Source organism: Vicugna pacos, chromosome 3 (assembly GCF_048564905.1).
Source record: "Vicugna pacos chromosome 3, VicPac4, whole genome shotgun sequence".
Lineage (NCBI taxonomy): Eukaryota > Metazoa > Chordata > Mammalia > Artiodactyla > Camelidae > Vicugna > Vicugna pacos.
The window spans coordinates 56841996-56869263 of NC_132989.1; the positions used below are offsets into that span (position 1 = coordinate 56841996).

Genomic DNA, 27268 nt, shown 5'->3' on the forward strand with positions numbered 1-27268 from the left:
GCACAAATGTTTGTAATTTTGATGAAGTTCAGCTTTTTTTTTTTTTTTTTGATTCTGCTTTTGGTGTTTTCTCTAAGAAATCATTGACTAGTCTAAGGTCAAGAAGATTTACGCCTATGATTCCTTCTAAAAATTTTACATACTTTTTGGTACTTGTATTTAGGTCTTTGATCAATTTTGAGTTAATTTTTGTGTATCTTTTAGTGAAGAAGTTCTTCATTCTTTTGCATGTTGGTATTCTGTTATCTCAGCAATGTTTCTTGGAAAGATTAATCTTTCCCTATTGAATTTTCTTGAAACCCTCATCAAAAATCGGTTGAACATTGTATGGGTTTATTTTTTTACTATCAATTCTATTCCATTGATTACATGTCTATCTTTATGCTTATCCTATCACACTCTTGATTACTGTAGCTGTGTAGTAAGTTTTGAAAAATAGGAAATGTGAGTTCTCTCATTTTGTTCTTTTTCAAGATTGTTTTGGCTGTCCCTTGCATTTCCATATTAATTTTAAGATCAGTTTGTTAATATATGCAGAATAGGCAGCTGGAATTTTGATAGGGATTACACTGAATTTGTAGATTAATTTGGGAGTTACTGACTCTTTAACAGTATTAAATCTTTAATCCCTGAACAAGGAACTTCTCGTGTATTTAAATCTAATTTTGTTTCTTTCAGTGATGTTTTGCAGTTTTCAGTGGATAGGTCTTGCACTTCTTGTGCTAAATTTTTTCCTAAATATTTTATTCTATTTGATGCCATTGTAAGTGGAATTGATTTCCTAATTTCATTTTGAAATTGTTAATTGCTAGCATATAAAAATACAATTGATTTTTGTTTATTAATCTTATTTCCTGCAAACTTTGTTGAATCAATTTATTAGCTCCAATAGTTTGGGTTTTGGGTTTGTTTGGAATTCCTTAGGATTTTCTACATACAGAATCATGGCATCTATAACTGCAGATAGTTTTACTTCTTCCTTTCGAATCTGGATGCCTTTTATTTACTTTTCTTGCCTAATTGTCCTGGCTAGAACTTTCAGTACAATGTTGAATAGAAGTGGTAAATATGGACACTCTTGTCTTGTTTCTGATCTTAAGAGCAAGGCTTTCAGTCGTTCACCATTAAGTATGACGTTAGCTGTGGGTAGATGTCTTTTATCAAGTTGGTGAAATTTCCTTCTGCTCCTAGTTTCTTGAGTTTTGTTATGAAACTAATGGGTGTCTTTTTTTTGTTGTTTTTTAAATCATGAAAAGGTGATGAATTTTGACACGTTCCTCTGCATCTATTTAGATGATCATGTAGTTTTTGTCCTGTATTCTATTAACAGGATGTATTATGTTGGTTCATTTTCCTGTGTTGATAAATTCCACTTAGTTGTGGTGTAAAATTATTTTGTATGTTGCTGGACTCAACTTCTTAATATTTTGTTGAGTATTTTAGCCTATATACTCATAAGGGATATTGGTCTATAGTTTTCTTTTCTTGTAATGTTTTTGTCTGGTTTTGGTATCAAGGTAATACCTCAGAATGAATGGAGAAATGTTCCTTCCTCTTTTGGTTTTTGGAAGAATTCGTGAAAGATTGCTGTTAATTCTTTAAATTTTTGGTAGAACTCATCAATGAAGTCATCTGGCTCTGGGCTTGTCTTATGAGAAACTTTTGATAATTAATTCAGCCTGCCTACTTGTTAAAGATCTATTCAAATTTTTAAATCTTCAGTCATTTTAGTACTTTATGTTTTTCTAGGAACTTATTTCATTGAGGTTACATAATTGTATGATATGCAATTATTTATTGAATCCCCTTATAATCTCTTTATTTCTCTAAGGTCACTGATAATGTTTCCTCTTTCATTCCTAATTTTAGTAATTTCAGTCTTATCTCTCTTTTTTGTTTTGTTAGTCTAGCTAACAATTCATCAGTTTTCTTCATCTCTGATTCTTTAGTTTCACTGACTTTCTCTATTTTTTCTATTCTTTTTAAATTTATTTCCAATCTAATCTTTATTATTTCCTTTTTTCTGCCTGCTTTGGGTTTAGCTTGCTCTTCCTTTCCTAGTTTCTTAAAACTGAAAGTTAGGGTATTGATTTTAGATCTTCCTTTTTCAATATAGGCATTTAGTCTGCAGTTTTATTGTGATGTGTTTATTTGGCTTAGTTTTCAGGGTAAATTAGTCATCATAGAATGAGTTGAGAAGGTTCCTGTTTTTTTCTGAAAGAGTTTGTTAAATGCTGGTATTATTTAATTTTTTAATTTTATAGAATTCACCCATGCAGCCCTTGGATCTTTGCTTTTCCTTATGGGAAGATTTTAAATTGCTAATTCAATTTCTTTAGTTGTTTTCAGTCTATTCAGTTTTCATATTTCTTCTTGATTTGGTATTGATCATTTATGTCTTTCTAAGAATGTGGCCATTTCATCTGTGTGTCTACTTTTTTGAAATAAATTGTTCATTGTGTTAAAATCTTTTTTATTTCTGTATGTCAATAATGATATTGTTTCCATTCATTATTTTGGTAATTTGTGCCTTTTTTTTTTAATTAGTCTAGCCAAGCATTTGCAATTTGATTGATCTTTTAAAAACTCAACTTTTGCTTTTATTGTCTGTACTACTTTGCTCTTTTCTGTATCATTTATTTCTGCTGTAATCTTTTGGGTTGCCTTTCTTCTTCCTGCTTTACATATGGTTTGCTCATCTTTTTCTAGTGTCTTAAGATTGAATCTTAAGTTGTTTAAAAGAGACCTTTCTTTTTTGATATAACTGATTAAAGTTATAGATTTCTGTCCAAACACTGCTTTTTATGTACCCCATAAAAGTGACATATTTATTTTCACTGTCATTCAGTAAAATATTTTCTAATATCACCTTTGATTTTTTTGACCTATTGTTATTTAAAAGTGTGTTTTTAACTTTAAAACATTGGGAGTTTTCCAAGATTTCTTTCTGATATTGATTTCTAATTTAATTCTGTTATACTTATAGAACATACTTTTGTGATCTCATTACTTTTCAATTTATTGAGATGTGTTTTATGACACGGAATATAATCTATTTTGGAAAGTGTTTTCTGGCATTTCAAAAAATCTGTAGTTTGTCATCATTGAATAGAGTAGTCTATATATATGAGGTAGGTTGAATACATTGACAGTATTCAAATCTTTACTCTTGCTGCTTTTTTTTTGTTGTTTGTTTAAGTCTATCAATTACTGAGAGCAGACGATTGAAATATCTGACAAATAGTCATATTGTCTATTTCTTCTTTCAATTCTGTCATTTTTTGCTCCATTGGTTTTGGTGCTTTGTTGTAGGTGCATATACATTTGTAAATACTGTATCTTTCTAATATATTGACTCATTTATCATTTTAAAGTATCCATTTTTCTCAAATACTATTTCTTTTAAAAAAATTTAGGTTAAAATTTTAATACAATTTTTAAAGGTTATACTTCATTTACAGTTATTACAAAATATTGATTCTATTCCCCATGTTGTACAATACATCCCTGTAGCCTATTTTATATCCAGTAGTATGTGTCTCCCATACTTACATTGTCCTTCCCCTCCCAACTGGTAATCACTGGTTTGTTCTCCATATCTGTGAGTCTGCTTCTTTTTTGTTACGTTCACTAGTTTGTTGTATTTTTTAGCTTCCACATTAAAGTATCATTCAGTATTTGTTTTTCTCTCTCTGACTTACTTCACCTAGCATAATGCCCACTAAGTCCATACATGTTGCTTCAAATGGCAAAATTTCTTTTTTATTGCTGAGTAGTATTCCATTGTATATGTATGCCGCATCTTTACCCATTCATCTGTTGATGGATACTTACATTGCTTTTATATCTTAGAAATTGTAATAATGCTGCTGGAACATTGGGGTGCATGTATTTTTTTGAATTAGTGTTTTCGGTTTTTTTGATGTATACCCTGGAGCAAAATTGCTAGGTCATATGGTAGTTCTATTATTAGTTTTTTGAGAAACCTCCATACTGTTTTTTATAGTGGCTGTACCAAATTACATTCCCACCAACAGTGTGCAAGAGCTCCCTTTTCTTCACATCCTTGCCAAGTTTTTTTTTTTTAATGATAGCCTTCTGACAGGTGTGAGGTGCTATCTTTTTGTGATTTTGATTTGCATCCCTGATGATTAGTGACATTGAGTATCTTTTCATGTGCCTGTTGATGATCTGCATTTCCTCTTTGGAAAAATGTCTATTCAGTTCTTCTACCTATTTTTTAAATAGGGTTGTTTGTTTTTGCATTGTTGAGCTGTATGAACTGTTTATAGATTTTTGAATATTAACCCCTTATCAGTCATATCATTAGCAAATATTTTCTCCCATTTAGTAGGTTCTCTTTTCATTTTGTCAATGATTTCCTGTGCTGTACAAAAGCTTTTAAGCTTAATTAAGTGCCATTTGTTTACTTTTGCTTTTATTTTCTTTAGGATACAAATCCAAAAAAATATTGCAGTAGTTTATGTCAAAGAATGTCCTGCCTATGTTTTTCTCTAGGAGTTTTATAGTGTTTGGTCTTACATTTAGGTCTTTAATCAATTTTGAGTTTATTTTTGGACATGGTATTAGAGAATGTTCTAATTTCATTCTTTTACATGTAGCTGTTCAGTTTTCCCGGCACCATTTAGATGTGACTGTCTTTTCTCCATTGTATATTCTTGCCTCTTTTATCATAGGTTAATTGATTATAAATGTGTGGATTTATTTCTGGGCTGTCTGTTCTGTTCCATTAATCTATGTGTCTGTGTTTGTGCCAGTACCATACTGTTTTGATTACTGTAGCTTTGTAATATACTGTGAAGTCAGGGAGGATGATTCCTCCACCTCCATTCTTCTCTCTCAAGATTGCTTTGGCTATTCAGTGTCTTTTGTGTTTCCATACAAATTTTTAAATGTTTTGTTCTAGTTCTTGAAAAATGCCCTTGATATTTTGATAGGAATTGAATTGAACCTGTAGATTGCCTTGGGTAGTATGATTATTTTAACAATACTGATTCTTCCAAACCAAGAGCACCATATATCTTTCCAATTGTTTTTGTCATCTATAGTTTCTTCCACCAGAGTCTTAGAGTTTTCAGAGTTCGTGTCTTTTACCTCCTTAGGTACTTTTATTCCTAGGTATTTTATTCTTTTTGATGCAGTGTTAAATAGGATTATTTCCTTAATTTCTTTTTCTGATAGTTCATTGTTAATGTATAGAAATGCAATAGATTCCTGTATTTTAATTTTGCATCCCGCAACTTTACCAAATTCATTCATGACCTCTAGTAGTTTTCTCAAGGCATCTTTAGGATTTTTTTATATATAGTATCACTGTAATCTGCAGTGACAGTTTTACTTCTCCCTTTCCAATTTGGATTCCTTTTATTTCTTTTTCTTGTCTGACTGTTGTGGCTAGAAATTCTAATACTGTGTTGAATGAAAGTGGCAAGAGTAGGCATCCTTACTCTTAGAGAAAATGCTTTCAGCTTTTCACCATTGACTATGATGTTAGCTGTGAGTCTGTTATATGTGGCCTTTATTATGATGAGATATGTTCCCTCTATGTCCACTCTGTGGAGTTTTTTTATATAAATGGATGTTGAATTTTGTCAAAAGCTTTTTCTGCATCTGTTGAGATGATCATATGATTTTTATTTTTCAATTTGTTAACGTCCTGTATCACACTAACTGATTTGCATATAATGAAAAAATCCTTACAACCTTAGGATAAATCCCACTTGATCATGGTGTATGATGATTTTAATGTACTATTGGATTTGGTTTGCTAGTATTTTGTGGAGAATTTTTTCATCTATTTCCAGTAATGTTGACCTGTAATTTTCTTTTTTTGTGATATCTTTTGTCTGCTTTTGGTATCAGCAATTTCAGTTATTTATGAATTTTATAAGACGTCTTGTGATTTTAACTATGGCGTGTAGGTGATGTGTTGTTTCTCTATATTGGCTTCCTAGTGTTCCATTTAGTTCTTAGACCAAACTAAACCATTTCCCTTATTATAATTCTTCTGTTTCCCGTTTTGTTCAAATTTAGTTACAGGATTGACCAAGTTGTTCATGAGGGTTTTTGTCTGTTTCTGATGAAAATCAACTGAAAGTCAGATTGGGATAATGCATGTTAGTAACATTTAAGTAACTGTGTATCATACACCAGAGAAAGACAGGAACTATGAGAACAATCAATAAATAGCACAAGAAACATCTGGAACCTTCTCCATATTAGTTTTCTAGTTGACCTAAGCCTAACCAAAAGATTAGTTTGGCTGATAATAGAAAACAAAATAACTTTTCCATTAAATAATACATTTATTGTTTGACTTCTTTGCAAAAGAAATAAGTATAGATTTTGAAATGAAGAAGTAAAACTCATGTGTTCATGATGTAAAACTACAGAAAAATAATAATATAAAAGTTTGCCAATATCTTAGATAAACATATCAGTATTCAAAAATTATACACATATAAACAAAATATGAAAAAGTTTTTGCAAAGATATTTTTATACTAATTCAAAATATTAAGTTCCTGGGAATACATCTAACGTAACAAGAGATGTGTAAAATTCCAATGGGGAAAATAGTAAAGTATCATTTTGTGACAATAAGATCTCAATAAATGGGATGATAAACAATACACTGGAAAAAGTTAACATTTTACTGATGTGCAATTTGATCAGTGCAATCTCAGTCTAATTCCTAACTATTTTGGTGGGAAGAAGAGAATACTTGACAAAAGATTTTAAAGCTATACAGAAAAACAAAGGTCCAAAAGCCAAGAATGACAGCAGTGCATTTTGTTGCAGGGAAAGACAAACTGATGGAACCTTAGTGAAAGTGTAGTCCATGGACCCACTGCATTGGCAGCATTATTTGGGAGCTTGTTAAAAACACAGAATGTCATCCCAACCCCAGATCAACTGAATCAGAATCTATTTAATAGGGTAACCCAAAAGAGGGAGGGAAAAGATGGTTTTAATAAACAGTCCTGGGGCAACTGGCAACTAAACAAGAAAAAAATAATTGTATTGAAAGGTATTGCTTGTTTTACATGGTGCAACCATTTCTTACTTCTGTGATCTACATTTCTCTAGGAACATTTGAAAAACCAATGAAAATGAACATGAAAATAAAAAGAGTATTTTGAGTATGTGTTTTCCTAGGTACATCTGTTATCCATGTGCCAATAACGTATGAATCATCTTGTTAATAAGCTTTTCTTAGGTACTTCAACTTCAGGTTATCTTTATGCATTTCCAGCATCTCTTGGCTCAAGCCTGTGACTCATAACTTAGTGACAGTGCTGTCACTACCAGTGTAGACAACTAATGCTCTGACTAGGCTCCCTCCATTGTGTCTGATCACACTTGATCTAATTATTTTTACAGGTGTGCTTTGTCTATTTTGGAAAGAAACTGCTGAACATACTAAAGAAAGGGCAGCTCTTCAACTGACAACTCGTAAGGAAATGACTTTCCGCCTACTTAGGATTAGAAGACCAGCTCATTCTTAGAATCTTCTGAAACAAAATTAGGTAAGAAATGTTTCTCACCATATTTTAAATAATTTGCACTCTGCTTCCCCAGTTTCCTTGAAGGCGTCTGTAACTCTATTCCTTTGGTCTCTAAGAGAAACACAGTTAGCATTTTCCTTTAGGAAGGTAGTGTACCAGCCAGCTGTCAGTCTTATGATGTACCTGATCTCCGATGTCATGGGAAGCACAATTCAATTTTAAACTAAGTCTTCTGCACAATAGTGCAGCAGGGCTGCCAGCACCTCTCTTTATGTTCCTTTCTTTGAAATTCTCCCTTCTATTCTACCCTAACAGTATAGTTTTATTTTTAAATCCTTTGTGTGAGATGAAACCACCACTAACTGAATTTACTTGTCTTCAGTTAAAAATCAATGAATTGACTGAAATAATCTGTAAGTATTCCTGCTACCCTTTCTCATTTCTAGAAAATAAAGTACCACTGCTTGTTTAACTTATGACTTGTCTAAACACGTTGAAAGCATTGACTATAAGGCATAACACTCAGACTCTGAAAGGGAACTGTGACAAGTTCAGTCAAAAGGGAAAAGAGGAATAATTTATAAAAGGCACTGCAGATAATGATGCCAGCCAGTTATTTTAAAATGCATCCATCTCACCTTTTAATGAATTAGATTTGTCAACAGCAAATGTTTTATGCACCACTTCTAATAAAAGTGGCACACTTGGAATGTGGTGCTTTGAGGTTGGCTTCTTCAAAGCTTTAGAGTATCTTCAATTCAAAGATTTTTTTAAATAATAGATATTAAAAAGTGTATTTAAATAATATTAAGGTTGTGACACAAACACCAAATGACAAAATTCAGGAGTTTCAAAGCAGAGGCTGACATGCCATCACTATTTCACATACTAACTGTTTTTTAAATTAGGAGTATAACAGACTGAACTGGGGATTGTGTGTCAGTTCAACTTTAAATTCTCTTGTTGTTTTGGTTGGTGTCACAACCTTAATGTCAGCTTTTCAAATAGGTTTCTACATTTCCTTTGGTTTGGGGTCATTAAAAAATGCATATGATGAATCTAAGAGGCATAAATAGGTCACACTGAAGTGGAATTCCTTGCTTCTCTGGTGTTAAGAGACAGCAAATACCTGCCTTGTAAGTGGAAAAAGTTAGCTCAGGCATTTTGGTAAATTTCAGGAATTTGATTCAGACTAATGTAAACCCAAGTAACAAGACATGATGTTGGTATAATTATGTTTTTGTACCCCCATTCTCAACCATCCGATCTTGTTGGTTATCATCTCTAGATGTTAAGAATCAAGGGAAACCTTGTACTTTTAGTGAAAAAAATATCAATTGTGGGGACTGTGATAATTACGTCTCTTGAAGAATCTTTACTCGGTATAATTGAGTATAGGTACGCTGTCTTAAAAACTTCCATGTGACAGTCCTTTATATAAGCACTTTTATGCAGATTTGGGGGGGATAAAATCTTATTTCTATAACAAGAACACTTGTTATAGAAAGCAAAAGGTAATGATATCTTGTGTTAAATGTTAAAAAAGAATTCTAGTACCGCACTGGACGTTAAAGGAGCAGCCAGGAGCTTACTTACCCCATTCTGCAGGGGAAGAGAGAAGGTGAGAGAAGAAGGAAAGAATAAGCTCCCCACCCAAATTCCTCCCTTTTCCTTGATTCTCATTTGTCATGATCTCACAGGACAGGTCTGCATTGCCTATATTGAATCTAGTTTTAATTTAGAAAAATAAACATATCAGAGTCTGTCCCACAGTAGACTTTTCCATCACCTATAGTAGAGAAATAAAAGATGAAAAGAGAGGCAAATTATTTATTGATCTTTTCTTGCCAACTCATAAAGATACTGGCCAACTCAAAGCACTTCATCACTCTTATCTCCTTGATGGAACCTCCAGGTTTTACCCTTCCTGGTTTTTATGAATGACTGGGAGAACATTCATCTTTTTTTCCTAGTGTACTCCTTTCCATTACCTCTCTCTTTTTAATTTTCAAGCAGTGTTGAATTTGAGAAATCTCTAACAGTTTTCATTGCTGGTTCCAACTTTACTTTTCCTACCCACTGAACCCTCCCATATCATATCACTATTCTGATCATCTAAATCATTCACAATTCTGACAAGTAATATTCTTTCTAAACCTCAGTCCTCAACAAGAGGTAATCATGCTGCATTGTGTAGTAGTTTGAAAATGTATACAGTTGTCTGTGAAGGTTTTGGCTAAATCCTCCAAAGTCATTTAAACTATACTAGTGCCCTTGTTTGAACAAATGTTAAAATCATTATTATTGTTCATACTAATATTAGTTCTGATTTATTTGATAAAAATGAATTTTTAAAACAAAAATGCCTGATTCTAAATTCAGAGGAAGCTATTCAAATAAATGAATGGGAACTCAGTATATACCTGCAATATAAAAAAGTTTTCTGGCATAAAAACAAAATAATCTCTTTAAATAGTCTAGGCCAAAGCCAGCTTCATGCAAATTCATTTAGAGCAGTTTCAGATTTATGTATTTAATAAAGTTGGATAGTGGGTCTAACTTATGTATTTAATGTCCTTCAATGTACAGTGATGTTCTAGTGACTGCCTAGAAAAAAATGATAGAATTTTATTTAGTGTTTCTGCTACATCAGTCAATTCTATAAATGGCTTTCTAATGGGATACAATATATGCTTTTAATAGTTTTCTATAATATTAAGGGACAATATTTACTGAGTGCTTTCTATATTTCAGCTACTGTTCTAAGTACTATCCATGGATTATCTCATGTAATCCTCATAACAGCACTTTAATGATCTCACTATTTTACAGATGTGCTAGAGACACACGAAGAGAAGGTTACAAAACTAGCGAGTAAGGGAGCTGGGATTCAAACACTAGCAGTTTCACTCCAGAGTTCATACTCAAGCCCTTGCTGCTCAAAATCTGGTCCCCAAGCCAGCAGTATCACCACTACATGGGAACTTGTTAGAAATGCAGACTCTCAGCCTCCACCCCAGATCTACTGAAAAATCTAATTTTTAACAAGATTACTAGGTTGTTGGTGCATTAAAGTTTGAGAAGCACAGTTCTAAAACACTGTGCTGTCCTGCTCATATACACAGAATTAAGTACCTTTAAAAATAGATTTCTGTTTTGATGTATAATGTGATACTGAACTCCCATCTTATATGCTATTTTAGGTATTCCTAGCATATATAAAGTGCATTATAATGAAATCTAATAACTAAATATCAATATAACATATATAAAATGGAACTTTACCTATAAAAAATGATAATCTAGTTCTGTGTGGCATGACATGGAAAGATTTCCAGAATATTTTAGTATTTCATTTTAAAAAGTAAGTTGTAGAAATAAGGGAGGTAGGGTATAGCTCAGTGGTAGAGTGTGTGCTTAGCATGTATGAGGTCCTAGGTTCAATCTCCAGTACCTCCATTAAATAAACAAACAAAGAAATCTAATTACCTACATCCCCCCAAAAGAGTAAATTGTAGAAATACATATGTAGCATGATATAGTACTTTTGAAAAAATACTTTTGAAAAAACAAACCAATCATCCCCCTCAAATCAGGAAGGATAGTTAACAAACTATCTACAGTGCTAACCTGTGGGTGGTGGAACTAAAAAAGACTGGAAAAGGGAATTTTTACTTGTTATAATCTGTTTTTGTTTGAACTTATTATAATGAGCATGTCTTACTTCTGACACATCAGAAACAAAAACAAACAAAAAGACAAAATATTACAAGGCATTAGCTAATTCAATATCAACTGAGTGGTACAAGTAATGAATGATCTAGAAGTCCCATAGTAGGAGATTCCCTTTGGGTAGATGACAATAGGAAAGTCAAGCTGCCAAGAAAAAGGAAGATAAAGATGGGAGCCCATTGATCTTCCAGAATCCATAGCCTCACAGGCACCTCAAACTCAACATGCCCCCAAACAATTTTCTAGTTATATTGATATTTAAAATATCCCATATACTGACATCACATTACATATCCAGTTTGCCCAGGACAGTCCCATTTTATGGGTTTTATTCCAGTGTTTCATCAGTTTAGCTTTTTTGTCTCAGATTTTTCATTTTTGAATGAAGTGTTAATAGTTATATGTAAAAAAAAACTAGGTAGGTTTATATATGCCTACACCTTGCTCTTCTACATCTGACATGATCTCATATTTGAAACACCAGTATAGTAAACAGAATTCTCACTTTAACATATGGTTAAATTGGCCATAACCCATTTCTCTTTTCCAGATCCTTTCCAGGAGTAATATAAGCTAACACATCTTTTTCAGGGACAGCATGAAGGGCATGTGCTCATAAAGTGAATGTACTCTGGTATGAGCAGTTAGATACAGCTAACTTCTTCAGATCTGGGTGATAACTGCTGGCAAAAGTGTTCTATGCTGCCAGCTCTCCTGCCCACTTGATATGCAGCTAATTGTGCTGAGCCCATGCTCTGACCTGTGGATTGCATGTTTCCCATTCCTTATTTAGTCTTGCTATAGAATGAATACAATCCAAACTCTTTTGCAACAAGGATTTTATCATGTATCATATGCTATAAGTCTAAAACTATTTATATATTTTAATGTTGGGTAGTACATTTTTATTTTGTAATAACCATTTTAGTGACAGTGATTTAGGGGGAAAAAAAGAAAATAGCAGTGCACATTTAACAGTTAGTACTAAATTTCCTTTGAGTTACCAAAAAGAATTAATTAATATGTAAAACTCACACTGTCATGGCTATAATGACATCACTGACCACATGAAAACAAGAAAACATGAGTCTGCTGAAGAAGCATCAACATCTATGGCATAGTCTTATTTTAAGACCATGCCTGAAAATACTACGTTTTAACACTTAGCTATGGAAAGTACATTTGTGTACCACTCTGTGAAATATGACTTTTCATTTAGATCAAGTGACTGTCCTAAATTAATTTCTCTCATTTTCAGTTTCCGGTTTTCTTGTACATGTGTGAAAGGTGAAACAATAGCTATTAATATACTGGCTCCATTAAAAGAGCTTTACCAACAAGGAGGGTATAACTCAGTGGTAGAGTGCATGCTCAGCATATTCAAGGTCCTAGGTTCAATCAGTTAATTCCAATAATAGCTCAAGTTTCTTGTCCAATACACAGAATCAAAGTAAGGCATTTAGAAGTTCATTTTGTAAAATGTGAAACACTTGACATTATTGTAAATACTAACAGAAATTGAATTACAAACTGCAACATAAATGATAAAATTATTTGGTCTTAGTGATACTAAAATATGTTGAGTTGGGACATAACATCATAAAATTTTTAAAATAAATTTAGAACCAATGAGGAGAACTATACTTGGAATATGTTGTGATGGACATATTTGTGCAATTCAAAATTACCACCAAGAAATCTGTAAAATCTACTAATCTAAATACAAGGTGTAGTTATCAAAAAGTACAAACGTGTATACATATACAACATAACCAGCCTGTAAATTTTTACGGTTAAACTAATGCTGATAAAATAAAAATAATTTAAGCATGTCAGTATATACTTTCTCTCTTTGGATTTTAGAAGTTTTTGACACTTTGAAGAGTAAGTTTGTAAATCAATGAAAGTGTCCTACCATGATATTAAATACTTTTGTAAAAATGTTTGCTAAATTTTGGTTGCAGTTTCTGCAAAATCTACTAGAAATCTTTAATCAAACCATTTAACAATGGAAGGTAACAAATGGAAGCTTTTAGGGAACTGTAATTACTGAAAACAAAACTCTCAAATAGAAGGACTTTGATGTGTCTCCCCTGAAATAAATGGGAAACTGAGCAAATTAAATTATAAAGGCCCACATAATGTACAAGATTTAATTGTGAAGTTCCACAATTTTTTTTTAAATATCTACACATATGGGGAAAATATTTTGTTGGAGCTCATATTTTTAATTAAATAAATTTATAGAATGGTTCAGAATGAAGTTAAATTGGAAAACCCTACAAATTTATAGTATCTAAATTTAGCAAAATATTCAGAATAATTATACATATTTATTTGCTTAATTTGTCTAACTTATTGCTCAAAAAAGTCACTTTGCATAGAGGCAAAAAAGTAGAAACTAAAAATATTTAGGCTAAAATATTTATGTATTTCATTATTAAAAATTAAAATTGATAATGTTTTCCACTAGCATATTTGCTCTGAACTTAATAAATTTACTATATAGATTTGCACCTGAGAAAAAGTATATGGAAAAGTCAGCTGAAGTTGTCAACAATTTGAAATTTATTAATCATAAAATGTAACTTGACAAATTATAAAAATAATACAATCATATTTTTAAAAGTACATTCTTCAGAAAAATATCTGTAAAATACAGATACAACTAACAGATAAATTAAATTATATGAAATGTACCAAGAATCCTGTTTTTATTATTACATTATTCAGACAATGTAAAGATTTTTTACTTTATGAGCACAGATATTAGAATTTTTTGAAAAAATACTATTTTGAATATAATTACTAGATAAATCCAAAAATATAATAAAGCCACTTAATTGAGTATTAAATCTACATCTCAAAAATTATGTAATTTTAATTATTTTCTGTACCCTTTTTACTCTAAAAATATGTCCTAGTTTGGCTGATAAATTATATGATCTTTTTATGTGTATATGCTTTATTTCTTCCTTCCCAAATCCCCTTTCTCCTTCCCCAAAGGAGATTTTGGCAGTTTGATACTTATTATAACTGTAGGAGGAATTCAGGTCTAACTTAGGAAATGTTTCCAGAAATATTTTACCATTTGAAATTTTTAGATTTAATTTTAATGAGTTAAACTTCAAAGATGTATAACAGTTTATGTATAGTTTTGCAGGTAACTTTTATTCTAATACTCTGACTTTTTTTGAAGTTTCTCATTGTGTGTACAAGGGCATGTGGATTAGTATACAGTAGACTTTTTTAATATCTTGTCAAGAACATCAGTTTTATAATAATATGACACACAGAACTGTTCTAGCAATTTGAGTTTGAGGTTGAGTCAATCCAAAACAATTTTTAAAATCTCTTTAGATTTCATTCTTAGAGCCTGTTTCTCAATAGTATATATGCATAAAATTTTAACTTTTTTACATTTTATTTTTACTTATTAGTTCTTACTTTTCAAAGAATGTGTTCTGTATCTTTAGACATTATTTAGTAATTAAAGCACCTAATTTAAGTAGTTTTCCTTCTACAGTCTATGCTCTCACATTGCCTCTTATATGCTCATTTTGGTCCTTCAGCTTTGGTATATGATTCATCTTTTAGTAGAAAAATGCTGGGTCCTTTCATCACAATTACAGTCATTGGTCTGATAATCCTACGAGTCAATCTACACAAAACAAGAAGCTCATATCAAACTCCTGGCAGGTTTAGTTAAAATTAAAATGCATGCTCAACTGTAGAGGTTGTCAAGTGTGGAAATAATATTTGTCCAGCTGGACAGCTTGCTTTTGTAGTTGCTAAATGAAAGTTGAGATTCTGTCTGCTCCTTGAAAGCTTCTGTGTCATGAAGGTAATTTGGACTGTTTGTGGTTTGACAGGGATTATTAAAATCAGATGAAGTGAAGGGAAGCAAGTGTGAGAAAGCAAAATTGACACTGACACTCTCTATTTTTTGCAGCTTGGATCATGATGACTATGTTGATATGATAGATTCACTGTTGAGATATGTTAAGCAGCAAATAAAGTAAAAAGCAAGTATAGTGATGGATTTTCAGATTTAACATGAAGAAATCCAATATTTACTTTCACTGATTGCTTTTTAAATAGATTTTCAGGTCATTTCATGTGAATTTGTTTATAACCAACAACAAATTATCCTTGTATTGAACTATAGAATTAAAAAGTATACTGCAAAGACAGTATAACAGAGGATTAAACAGTACAGAAATAGATCACATGATTAAAATAATGGAATTTTAAAACTAGAAGGGTCCTTAAAGATCACTTTTATCTAATTTCCTTTTTTGGTAGATGGAAGCTAGAAAGAGTTTTAAGGTATCACATTTAAACTCATTTGATAGCATAAATAAATGTAAAACCCTGATTTTTCACCACAAATATATTTTCTTACCTTTTCACCATATTTAAAAAAATGGTTTAAGTTGTTAAAAGACATTTAAAAACAGTATAAGCCACAATTGTAAATAACTTTTTTCTGTTTAAAGATAATACACAAATTATGTTATTATAGTTATATGTTGTCTATAAATAGTATTATCTATTGATGAAGTAAATGCCTTCTATAAACATGATTTTCTACTGAAAGCATTCTTAGTAGAAGGACTTTTAGCAAAACACTATTTCAAGATGTCAACCAAGGACAGTTATAGTAGAAAAATATATTTAAATATGAAGAAATACACACATGTATGTATGTATGTATGTGTATAAAACTAGGTAAAGAGCCTGGAGCTGTCCTTGTGGAAAACCTTCACTGGTATTTAGGCAGGGTAATGAAATGATCTGAATTGGTTTGTAACATGAGAAGTCTAAGACCAGAATGCAAAGTGGACATTATCCGGGTGTCCTACAGTTCAATTCAATTCAGTTCTAACACTAACTTCCTGGAGCTAACACAGTTACTGCAGATTAAAGATTTAGTCCTACAAGACTACCCCTACTTCAAATGTGAGCAAGGATACTCACTTCTACCTGGCTGACTACAAATTCAGGGGCTCCTGCAGGTTCGATAATTCATTTGGATGACTCACAGAACTCAAGAAAGTGCCATACTTCTGATTACAGTTTTATTAGAAAGGATGCAACTCAGGAATAGCCAAATGAAAAAGACACATAGGACAAAGTAAGAAAGAGGGTAGGGGTAGCGAAAACCAAATATGTATTTCTTATTATACCACAAAATGTGAGTCTTGGAGGCCAGATGGGAGGTTTTTTCCAGTTTGGGGTATGGGTGAGTCTTGGAGGCCAAATGGGAGATTTTTTCCAGATTTGGGATATGGGTGCAGAAAGATGGAGAATTCAAATTTAAGAGCATTGGTAACCATTTAAGACATTAGGAAGAGAAAGAGTCGAAGAATTTGGGGACCATTTAAAACAGGGGTCAGCAAACTTTTTCTGTTAAAAGCCAGATAGTAAATACCTTAGGATTTGCAGACTACATATAGCCACTGTAACATATTCTTTTTTGTTTTTTAATTTTTACAACATATTAGAAATGTAAAAACTGTTCTTCCCTTGCAGGCTGTAGAAAAAAGAGCCTACTCCATAGTTTGCTGACACCTGATTTAAAATACTAGGCATGGGAGAGGGAGGTCAAGTAGGTGGTAACCCTGCTACGTAGGAAGAGAAGTCATTTTAGGAAAAATATTTTGAATTAAGTTTTGGACATGTTGAGTCTGAGGGACCTTTGGATCAGCAGAGTGGAATTGTTAATAAGTGCTTGGAAATATATGTGGGGGTTTTATAGAGTTAAAGACTTTTAATTTTCAGCATCAAGAAAATAGATGACTGAGGTTACTCAATGAAAAGCATGCAGAATAAGAAAAGGACCAGTAACTCCAGCAGGAGATGGATAGGAAGAGAAGTGAAAGAGAAATTTCCATATTCCCCTTCCCAACTCAGGCAAGGGAAATAGGAATTTGGGAAGACTACAAAATGAGAAGTAATAGGAAGAGATTTTTTGAGGTCTGAGAAGAAAATCCAATGAATAAAAGTAAAACAAAAATTTTAATTAAAATATATCTACTATGGCAAAATATTTAAAATGAGAAGCAGGTCTAGAGAGAACCCCATGGTGTATATCAGTGTTCAGTGGCAGAGATGAGGAGCCAATCAAGATATTTATGATAAAGTTTAATAAAAACTACTCTGATTAATTTAAGCAGAAAAAAAAAAGTGGCTGTTGGGCAGTAGAGCAGGGAAAGAATTTATTGTGTGTATCTCAGAGAAACAAAAGAAAACTGTATGACCAGTCAATTAGTCAGAAGAAGACAGGAACTGGGCGATTACAGGGGCCTCAGCCAAAAAAATCCATGCACCTTCTCTTGGGAGGTTTAAATGTAAGTGATTGGTATACTATCAGTGATTCCCTGTCCCTGCCTTCATTCCAGATTTCAAAATTCATTTACTATGCATTCAGAGGTTTAGCTTGGGTCCTATTTCTAACCTGTATCAATTAGTTATGACCAGGAAAGCTGGGTCTTCTAGCATACAAATGCACCACCATTGTATATCTGTACACTGTATATCAGATATAAAAAGAAATGTGAGCTGTCCAGCTGCCCAAAGTGGGGATTCCTACTGGCAGCTTCTGAATAAATGGTGTGAGAGACTAGAAGACAACTAGGAAGTTGTAATACATAGGAAAGCTGGCAAGAGAGAAGACAACTTCAAGGAAGGAGAAGCTATCAGTACCAAGTAGTGCAGAGACTGAGTATGATAGGAACTGAAAATATTTTTTCTCAGTTTCGGTATATGGATGGAGGCAGAAACCAGATTGCTCTGGGTTGAGAAGTAATGAGAGATAAGAACATAAGATTAAAAAGCATGGAGTGCTATTTGGAGATGCTGGGCCATGAAAGGAAGGGGGTCCTAGGGAGGGTTTTGCTGGTTTCTAAAAAGCAAGAAACTTGAAGATGTTTATAGTCAGCTGAAAGAGATATTGATGATAAAAGACTAGTTGGTGATAATTGCTGTAACAAAGCCCCAAAATTCATAAAAGGGTATGCCAATGGATAGATTTATTCATCAAATTAATGTTAATTAATAATATTACCAAAATTTAGGAAAATAGTATCACATTAATATATCTAGCTAACCATTACTATTAACATTTTAGAAGAAATTCTTCAACTCTTGGGACATACTTTAAGAACTCTAACTCCTTTAGAAGCACCCATTTAGATACAAATTACATGCTAAGTTCAAAGCATTCTTACCTAATTATTAAAAGAGAGTTTCTTATAAATATAATTGACATCTCATAAGCTGTTTATTATTCCCAGTTGCTACATAATACAAATTCCTTTTAAAAAGTGACCCATACCTTAAACTCTCTAATGCAGATGTACTGTTTTCCAAATTAATACGGTTTTACTGTACTTGAAAATTTATTAGTTAATCATAACCCCATGATTTGTAACGTTATTTAGTTCTAATCTCAAAATATATAATACTTTTATGACTTCTAAATCATATGAAATATGAGTTCCAAGTTATAAAAGAATGCTGAAATTAAAATTCATTTTTAATTATCTTGGTTTCACTGTTGTATTAAAGCAAGAGATGGCTAGGGTTACATATTGAAGATTATAAAGAGTTATTAAAATGAAAATATTTTCTGGAAAGAAAAGTGCACTGAAAAATAAAGCAATGTCAATTTGGCGAGTAAAGCATATGACAATTAATTCTGTTTGCTTGTCAAGCTACGATAGTGTGTTCCGACTGATCCTGTCAATTTCTACTTCATACATACACATATATAAATTACTAATAGAGGAGTTACAATGAAGTTTTTTATATTTTATCAAGCGGGGTTTTAACAGCTGTAGTATGTTAATATGAGTGCTTACTGGATGCAGGTTGATATTCTAGCCCATGTAATTATAATAATCAGAACTTCCACAATTATTAGTAGAAACCATAACAGTCTGTGGGAGGAAAGCTAATATATAGCTGAGAGTTGAAAAAATAAATTGAATAAAATAACAAGCTCATTATTTCCTAATATAAGACTTTAATGTACAAGGTATTTGAAATGACTATCAAAAAATTGAGATCCATTTGAGTTATTTCTCAGTCTTTGGGGAATGCTAAAACATTAACATTTCAACTCTCAATAACTGATGAAAAGAAGTAAATTTTTCGCCACTCTGAAATATCACAAGGGAATAACAAGCCTTAAAAAAACAAAAAAATTTTGGGTGGGAAGGGATAGACTGGGAGTTCAAAAATTTGTAGATACTGACAGGCACATGTGGAATAGATAAACAAGATTATACTGTATAGCACAGGGAAATACATACAAGATCTTGTGGTAGCTCACAGTGGAAAAAAAATGTGACAATGAATATATGTATGTTCATGTAGAACTGAAAAATTGTGCTCTACACTGGAATTTGACACAAAATTGTAAAATGACTATAACTGAATAAAAAATGTTTAAAAAATTTTGGTAATTACATAGCTTTCATAATGAATGAAATTCATAATGTTTCTAGGGAAAGATATTAACTATACATGGCAGTAAACAAGCCAACATACATAAGAGGTAAAATAATAGTTTTTTTTAAAGTACAAGTTTATACAGAGAGGCAGCTTATAGCATTGTGATTAAGGACAGCCTTTGATGCAGTCTGAATCCCAGCTTTACCACTTCATATGCAAGTGATCTTGGGCAAGTCATGAACCTCTCTGTGCCTCAGCTTCCACATCTTTAATATGCAGGTTATAATAGTACCTATTCCATGGCTACCTGGTCAAGGTTTCTTTTCACTTTGCTTTTCTATCAAACCAGCAACTCATACCAAACCAGCAATACAAAGAATGATACAAATTATATAAAAATTTCAAGAATAATAACTCAAGGATACATGATGGATGTAAAGGTATGATTCCCTAATGTCACCCTTTTCTTTGTGGAGGCATAATGACCAAAGTCAGCTGGTCTCAGAGATCCTTTGTTGAGTGAAGAGCATTTTAATTCAGAGGAGCCCAGAAATGTGGGCTGATTACTTCTTAGACTATTTTAGAGAGCTGCAAGTTGTGGGATGGAAAATCGGTCCAGGTATCTACCTGTTATAATAAAAGAATGTCTTGCTGCCTCACATTTCCTCTTTTCACATAAGATTTCTTGCTAAGCTATTGGCTCTACTTTAGCTTTTCATGTAGCAGCCCTAGGGAAGGGAAAAGGGAAAAATTAAAAATAGCTCTGAGAATCCAAGATACAGGAAAAATGATGGTACTGATGAACATACTAGTCCATTGGAAGAGTTAATTTGGCTGGTTCAGAAATATGTCCTTATCCTACCTTTTTTTTTAATAGAATACAACAAATTTATAGCTAGAAGAACCCTTAAAGCCTAATAAATCCATTCACTGCATTTTGTAAATGAGGAACATAAGCTCCATCCCTCTTGACAGATTGAGTGGCTTACCCAAATTCATAGAGACATTGGCAGACCAGGATCAAGGCTCAAATCTATTGATTCTTGCTTCAGTGGTCAGAGTTAAATGTATTTTATTATAGCATAACATTTTAATACTCATTCGTTTATATGTATAATGTATAATTATTTTTAATTAATCAGGGTACCCCACTTTCTTACCGTGCTAATTAGCAGTGTTTATTTTAGGTTAGACAGTGTTATTAAATAGTAGGACTTCAGGTGAGCTGGAGCTAGTGGACACAGTAATTCCATAGCCTGTCCATAGATCTAAAAATGCATGTGATCCTCCTCACTGGGCTTTTCCACAGAGGAAAAATCACATGATCCAAATGTTTCCTTTACTGACTGAACTTCAACGTGGATTTCTTCCCATGGGTTGGCTTTTCTATCTTCTTTCACTCCTTTTTTAATCATGTTGGTCTTAAGAAGAATGGCACTCAGGATTTTTATTATTGAAGAAACCAAAAAAAGATAAAATAAGGACTCTGACGATTATATGTGCTGAAATACAGAAAAAGAGACCCTAGGATAGAAAGGTATCATTTTAAAATATGTTAAAGGACAAATGAGAGTCCCAAATTATTTTTGTGTGCTTTCTTTTGATCACGTAAGGTGTGATTCTTTTTTTATTGCTTTACTGTAATCTTTTCTGGCAGTGCTTATAATATGTTCATATTTTATTATAGTCAGTGTTCTTAGAGATTTATAACTCAACTATTGTAATTTGCCCATGGCTGAAACCTGATCTACAGATGTTTGGCTTAGATATAATTCTTCAAACATAACTCATCTTTAATTAATATTAGACTGGCTGTTAGTTCGTGTTTGAAATAGTAAACACTTTTTTTAATCTTATACAAAAAATTTTCAGGAACACTACAGGAGAATAAACGTTTAAAAACAGTGTTGTGGTTTGGAGGGTATAGCTCAAGTGGCAGAGGGCATGTTTAGCATGCACAAGGTCCTGGGTTCAATCCCCAGCACCTCCTCTTAAAAAAAAATTAATAAATAAAAACAGTGTTGTGGAATGCAATTTCCAAACCAAAGTTATTGTGTACTTTAAAAATTTATAGTTCCCATCTTTGATTGATCATGGATTAGAATAAGAGACTTAATGCATCATGTCAAATTATTACTGTGTCCCTGATGATAATTTAATAGGAGCATAAACAGAATATAAAGCTACATCTTAATCTATGGCTTGTTAGCCTTTCCTTTTTCCCCTTAGATTTTTAAAAGGCAGTTCTGTCTTTTTGAAATGTCACTGAAGTTTTTGCCAAACTACATTGGTCCCTCAATAACTGACTTTTCTATTGTTGAGGTCATAGTTATCTTTTACTTAGAGAATAGCAGTGATCGTTCTACTTCTCCATTTCTTATGGTCTTATTCTTATTACTGTTCCTTGAGAGGAGAGACTGTTCAATAACTCACTCTCTGTTCCTGATATGCAGCACAGTGTTAGACACACTGTGGACCCACAAAGTACATGTAAGGAAATGGGAAATTTGGCATCTGTGCTCATACACATTCAGTGCATGCTTCTTTCCTGCAGGGAATACTGCCATTAATGAGAAAACTTCTAAATCCAAACCTTAGCATCACCTATCAGTCTACTCTCCTTCCTTTATTAGTTTCTTGTGTTGGTCCTGCGTATACCTATTCACTCAGGTTAATTTTCTCATCTTATTGCTGTATTTTGCCCATATTGCTAAGATGTTGCCCTGTCACACAACATCTTAAACTTACTGCTTGTTTACCTATAAAAATGACTTTTGTCTCTCTTCTCCTTCATCACCTTGGAACCTTATCACAAGTATGGAAGCGTCACAGATCTGTGCCAGTCACGTGGAAACTCTGAACCATTATCATTCTGGTACTCTATCACTGTTATCAAATGATATTCCTTTAGTATATAGTCTTTGTGTATATTGATTAACTTCTCTACTAAGGTTAAGCAGAGAAAATCATACAACCATGTATACTAGAAGACCTTTGAAATCATGGTCACCTACTTCATCTGAATGATCAACATGTCCATTATTGGTTTACCCCAGAGCTGAGTTCAGTGAAGGACATGAGATACACATTTAATACTGAAATAATATAAAACAACTCATTTTCTTATAACAGCATTTATAAGAACAAATATCATAAAATAATACAAAAAGTTTGGTGAAATGCTCTTAATTAGTTAAGAGATATTTAGGAACTATGTAAGGTTGAATCAGATTTAGAAAGAAATGATAAACATGAGTTGGCAAGAAAGAAGTGTTATGGTTATAAGATTTTTCAAATGAAAACAGATATAAAATTTAAAATAAAAGATCATACACCTCATGAGAGCAGAGCTAATTTCTTTTTAAACTATTTTTCCTAATTATATATAAAATGATAATTACTTACTGTAAAAACATAGGAAGATGCTAAGTATAAAGAAGAAAATAGGAATTAAGAGTCCCCTCCATTCCACTTTCCTTCTGGGATGAGAGGGGCAACATCAAGGACCCTTGGAAACATATTCTTCTTCTCTGCCATGTAAGATGGAAACATGAGTTCCACACAGCAGGAGAAGAGTGAGTGTGAATGGGAAAATAGCAGCCTAGCTTTGTCACAATCCAATCCTTCAACCGTATCCAGCCTAGAACATAGCCAACAGAAAACCACAAGCAGAACATGCAGGATAAGGACTCTTCCATAAGAAGATTATGAAAACCAATTGCAAACCAATGCCTGGCCACTGGACCCTACCCCAGGAGGCCAAAGCTAAAGGAGGGAGGGAAGTGGGCAGCGGGGAAAGTCTTATTTTTGTGCCCTGCCTATGGCTCTGGCCTTTCTTTTTTTCTTAACCAATTTTTAGTTTTAAAAAAGAAAAAAGGCAAAAGAACATGAATTTGAGATTTGAAAGAAAAAAAAAAAAGAAAGTAAAAATCAACCATAGGCTATCCAGTCTGTCCAAGGATAACCATTTTAACATTTTGGTTAATATCATTTCCACATCCTGCAGTGTGTTTTTTTTTTAATTGAAATATAGTTGATTACAATGTTGTGTTTGTAACATTTTGTATGGAGTAACTGATTCATTTCTCAAGACCAGCAGCCTCAAGTTTTAGAACCAAATAGATCTGGGTTCAAACCCTACCACTAATACAGATAGCTATATAATGTGGTCATGTTAGTTAATTTCTTTAGGCCCAAGTTCCCTCCCATATAAATGATGATATTAACTATTTTGTAGAGTTATAATGAAGATTAAGGAAGGTTATTATACATACTACCTTGTACATGGTAAATACACACAAATCATATTACTAGTTTGCTATTATATTTAAAATGACTTCTACACATATTTTCTTTAGTTTTGAATATGTGGAGCCTGAACTAATGAGGCCTTATAATATTGAAAAATTGGAAAAACTCTGAACAGAGTATTGTATATAACTTGTTCTATTACAGACAAGCTGGGTACAAACAGAATATTTACTAAGTTTGAGTTCTCTGCAAGAACCCTCAAGCATTTAAATCTCTTCATTCCAAAAGTGAAATTTTATTTTCTTGGAACGATTTTTGATTAACTCAAAATCCAAAAAGTTGAACTACCCAAAAAGTTTCAAAAATACGCAAATACATAAGTTGAATTCATTATTAGTAATATTGGCCATTGAATTTAGACATTGTTGTTAGAGAACAGTTTCTAGTCTCATTGCAGAAAGAATTCAGAAACGAGACATGGAGGTCAAGAAAGCAAAACAAGGATTTATTAAATGATAGATAGTATGCTCTCAAGGCAAGAGCGGGCAGACCCAGGTAGGTAGCAGCCCCAGGCTTCTTTGGCAAGCTGGTTATATGGGGTGTAAAAATGAATGGGCAGAATATTCATTGTTGGGGACGGGCTTGGGGTCGTCTTTTCTGATCTTTATCTCAGCTCCACCTTCCTGATGGGAGGATGGATATTTTTGTCCTTTTTCAGTCTTGATCAGGAAGTTGGATGAAGGCATAATGAACAAAAGGTTACATTTAGGCTGTGGACATTCCTTTCTTGTCCCACCTTTCTTTGTCTGCTTTCAGGATGCTTGCCAACCCAAAATGTATTGTTTCTTATCAGTCCGGAGGTTCCTGCTTTTCTTGGTCTTCCCAAGGACCTCTATTGCTCATAAGATATATGGTTTCTTGCCATTTGGCCTGTGTTAACCTTTCTCTTCTCATATCTAGCTACCTGCCTGCTCTAACAAAATGACTGTTCTGATAATAACTAAAACTAATTGAGCTCCTAGGAAGATATGAAGATATCAAACTCATTGGTATATGAAAATACTAAGGTTTTGTTATCCTAAAAAAGTATAACTTCTGATGATAACAGGGTTTTCCAACACTAAGCTTATAGTTTTGGGGATTTTATGTAATATTAACTGATCTAAAGTTAATATTAATTATGGCACTGTTGACTGAAATAAAATCACACAACATGAGAGTTATGAGTTAAGTTTTATTTGGAGCAAAATGAGGACTATAGTCTGCAAGACAGCATCTCGGATTCCCCTGAGGAGCTGCTCTGAAGAGGCAGGGGGTTCTCAGTGTTACATATGATTTTAGTGAAGGGGGCACGTGCAGTCAGGCACACATTTAGGCAGAGGCTTGCTGCTAGTCACAAGGAGCAGATGTCACCATTAATGATTTTAGTGTTTTTCTAGAGATGTGGAGGTACTAGATTTGGGCTCATCAAATTTTCTCTTGAAAATATCTAACTAACTGAGGGCCTGTTTGCCAGTTTTCCCAGAGCACAGAGCACCTCATTCCTGATCTCCACCCTGAACTCCTTCCAGGGAGTGTTGGAGGTCAGCAGCTGCAGTCGATTGTGATTTAATCCAAGCAGAGTTAGATGGCAAGTGCCAACGTGAGTCAGTCCTTGTAGAGGCAAATGGCAAATGCCAATTTTTTGTTGGTAGGGTCCCTCATGGTCATAAATTCGACCATAGTTTGGGAGGTATTGTGTGGCCATTTTGTTCCATAGTGCTAGAAATGCTTATTCCTAGATCAGGCAAGGATTTCATTGATAGGCCGATCAATGTACTATTACAGGACTAGGCCTAGTTAACAGTAGCAGAAAGTCTCTGGATCATTGGTCTTACTAGTCTGTTATTGTCCAGGAAAATATTCCCTCTTGTTACTTCTTCCCATATCTAGAGTTACACTATTACCGTCACTGGTCTCATACAGAAGTATGTATCTGATCTACAGCTTCAAGTCGCCTAGTCATGATTTTATCAGAGACTCAGTCACACATTTGGTAATACAAGAAGCAACTTTGTAAAATAGGCAAAATATGAATAATACAGTTAGCAGTGTTAGGAAAGTCATGAGTAAGAATTTAAGTCAAGAACGTCTGTGAGGTGCAGCCCAGTGTAACCCCAGGTCACCTGACTTACTGTGTTCTGTACAGGCATTGTTCATAAGACACCCAGCCAGATTTCCTCGTGTTATTAGGCTGGTTGTCCTTAGTATAGTTTAATTTTTCCAAACATAAGGGAGCCTTTATACTTAAATGACTATACCTTGGTGTTAACCATGTAAGTTCATCTCATAATTGAGGAAGGTTATATTCCTTGGCTGAAATTTTGCTTGTTGCCTTGATTGAGCTTGAGTTACCTTATAAGAAAATTTATATTTCTGGCCAGGCTTAGAGCAGGTATTATTAATTGGCCGGGTGAGGGAATCCCACTTAGTAATATCAATAGTGGCCAAACAGAACTATAATTTCTTTCTTCTAGAACAAATTTACTAATGACTATCCAGTTAGAGACGGTGGAGAAATCCACCAAGGTAACCCAGAAGTACTGGATATAGGTAATTGATCATAACCTAACAATTGGATTAACTTGTAAGATTGTGAAATATATATTTAGTTCATAAGTGAAAGTGTGAGCAATTATCAAAGTAATTGCTACACAGGCCTGATTTGGTGTCTTGGGTCAGCTGTATACCTCAGATGTCATCTTCTCATCCTGGTCTGGTAGCTTTTCCTTTGTTTGAGCATTGTTTTCGGGTGATTTTGTGGTCTACTCTATATGCCAGTCCAGTGCAGAGGCCCTTTGTAAGTGGGTATAGTAACCCAAGAGTCAGTTCCCTTCAGTTTCACTGTGCATGAGCTAGTTAAAAAGACCTGATAAAGGTCCTTCATCTAGGTTTTATATAGTCCTTAAATTATATCTTTTCCAGTATGTATACTATCTTGGTTGTAGGTCATGGGGCATTGGATCTCCATCCAAAGATTTCTGAGATAAGCTTCAGAAACAAACTTACAGTGTCCTTTTAATAATTCAATTAAATTTTACAATAATATAATTTATTATCACATAATGAAATAGCTTAAGATTTCTCTTAGGTCCTATCTGGAACTTCAAGGAAACAGTTTTGAAATAAATCTTTTATTTTTCTTCAGAGATTTTATTTTAAAAAAAACAAAAAACTAACTAGGCCGTTTCAATGTAGAAGTCCATGGCATCACAAGACTTGTCATTTGAAACTCAATTAGCTCCAAATACAGAATAA

General features: G+C 33.1%; 1 protein-coding gene across 2 annotated transcripts in view; it reads left to right on the forward strand.

Annotated features, from left to right (window-relative positions):
- KIAA0825 (KIAA0825 ortholog) overlaps positions 1–27268 on the forward strand; it is a 351023-nt gene that overhangs the window by 11362 nt on the left and 312393 nt on the right. For both annotated transcript variants that reach the window (XM_072958369.1, XM_072958371.1), the window contains exon 2: positions 7404–7549. The gene's annotated coding sequence lies outside the window, so the exon portion shown is untranslated. The remainder of the gene's footprint in view (positions 1–7403; positions 7550–27268) is intronic.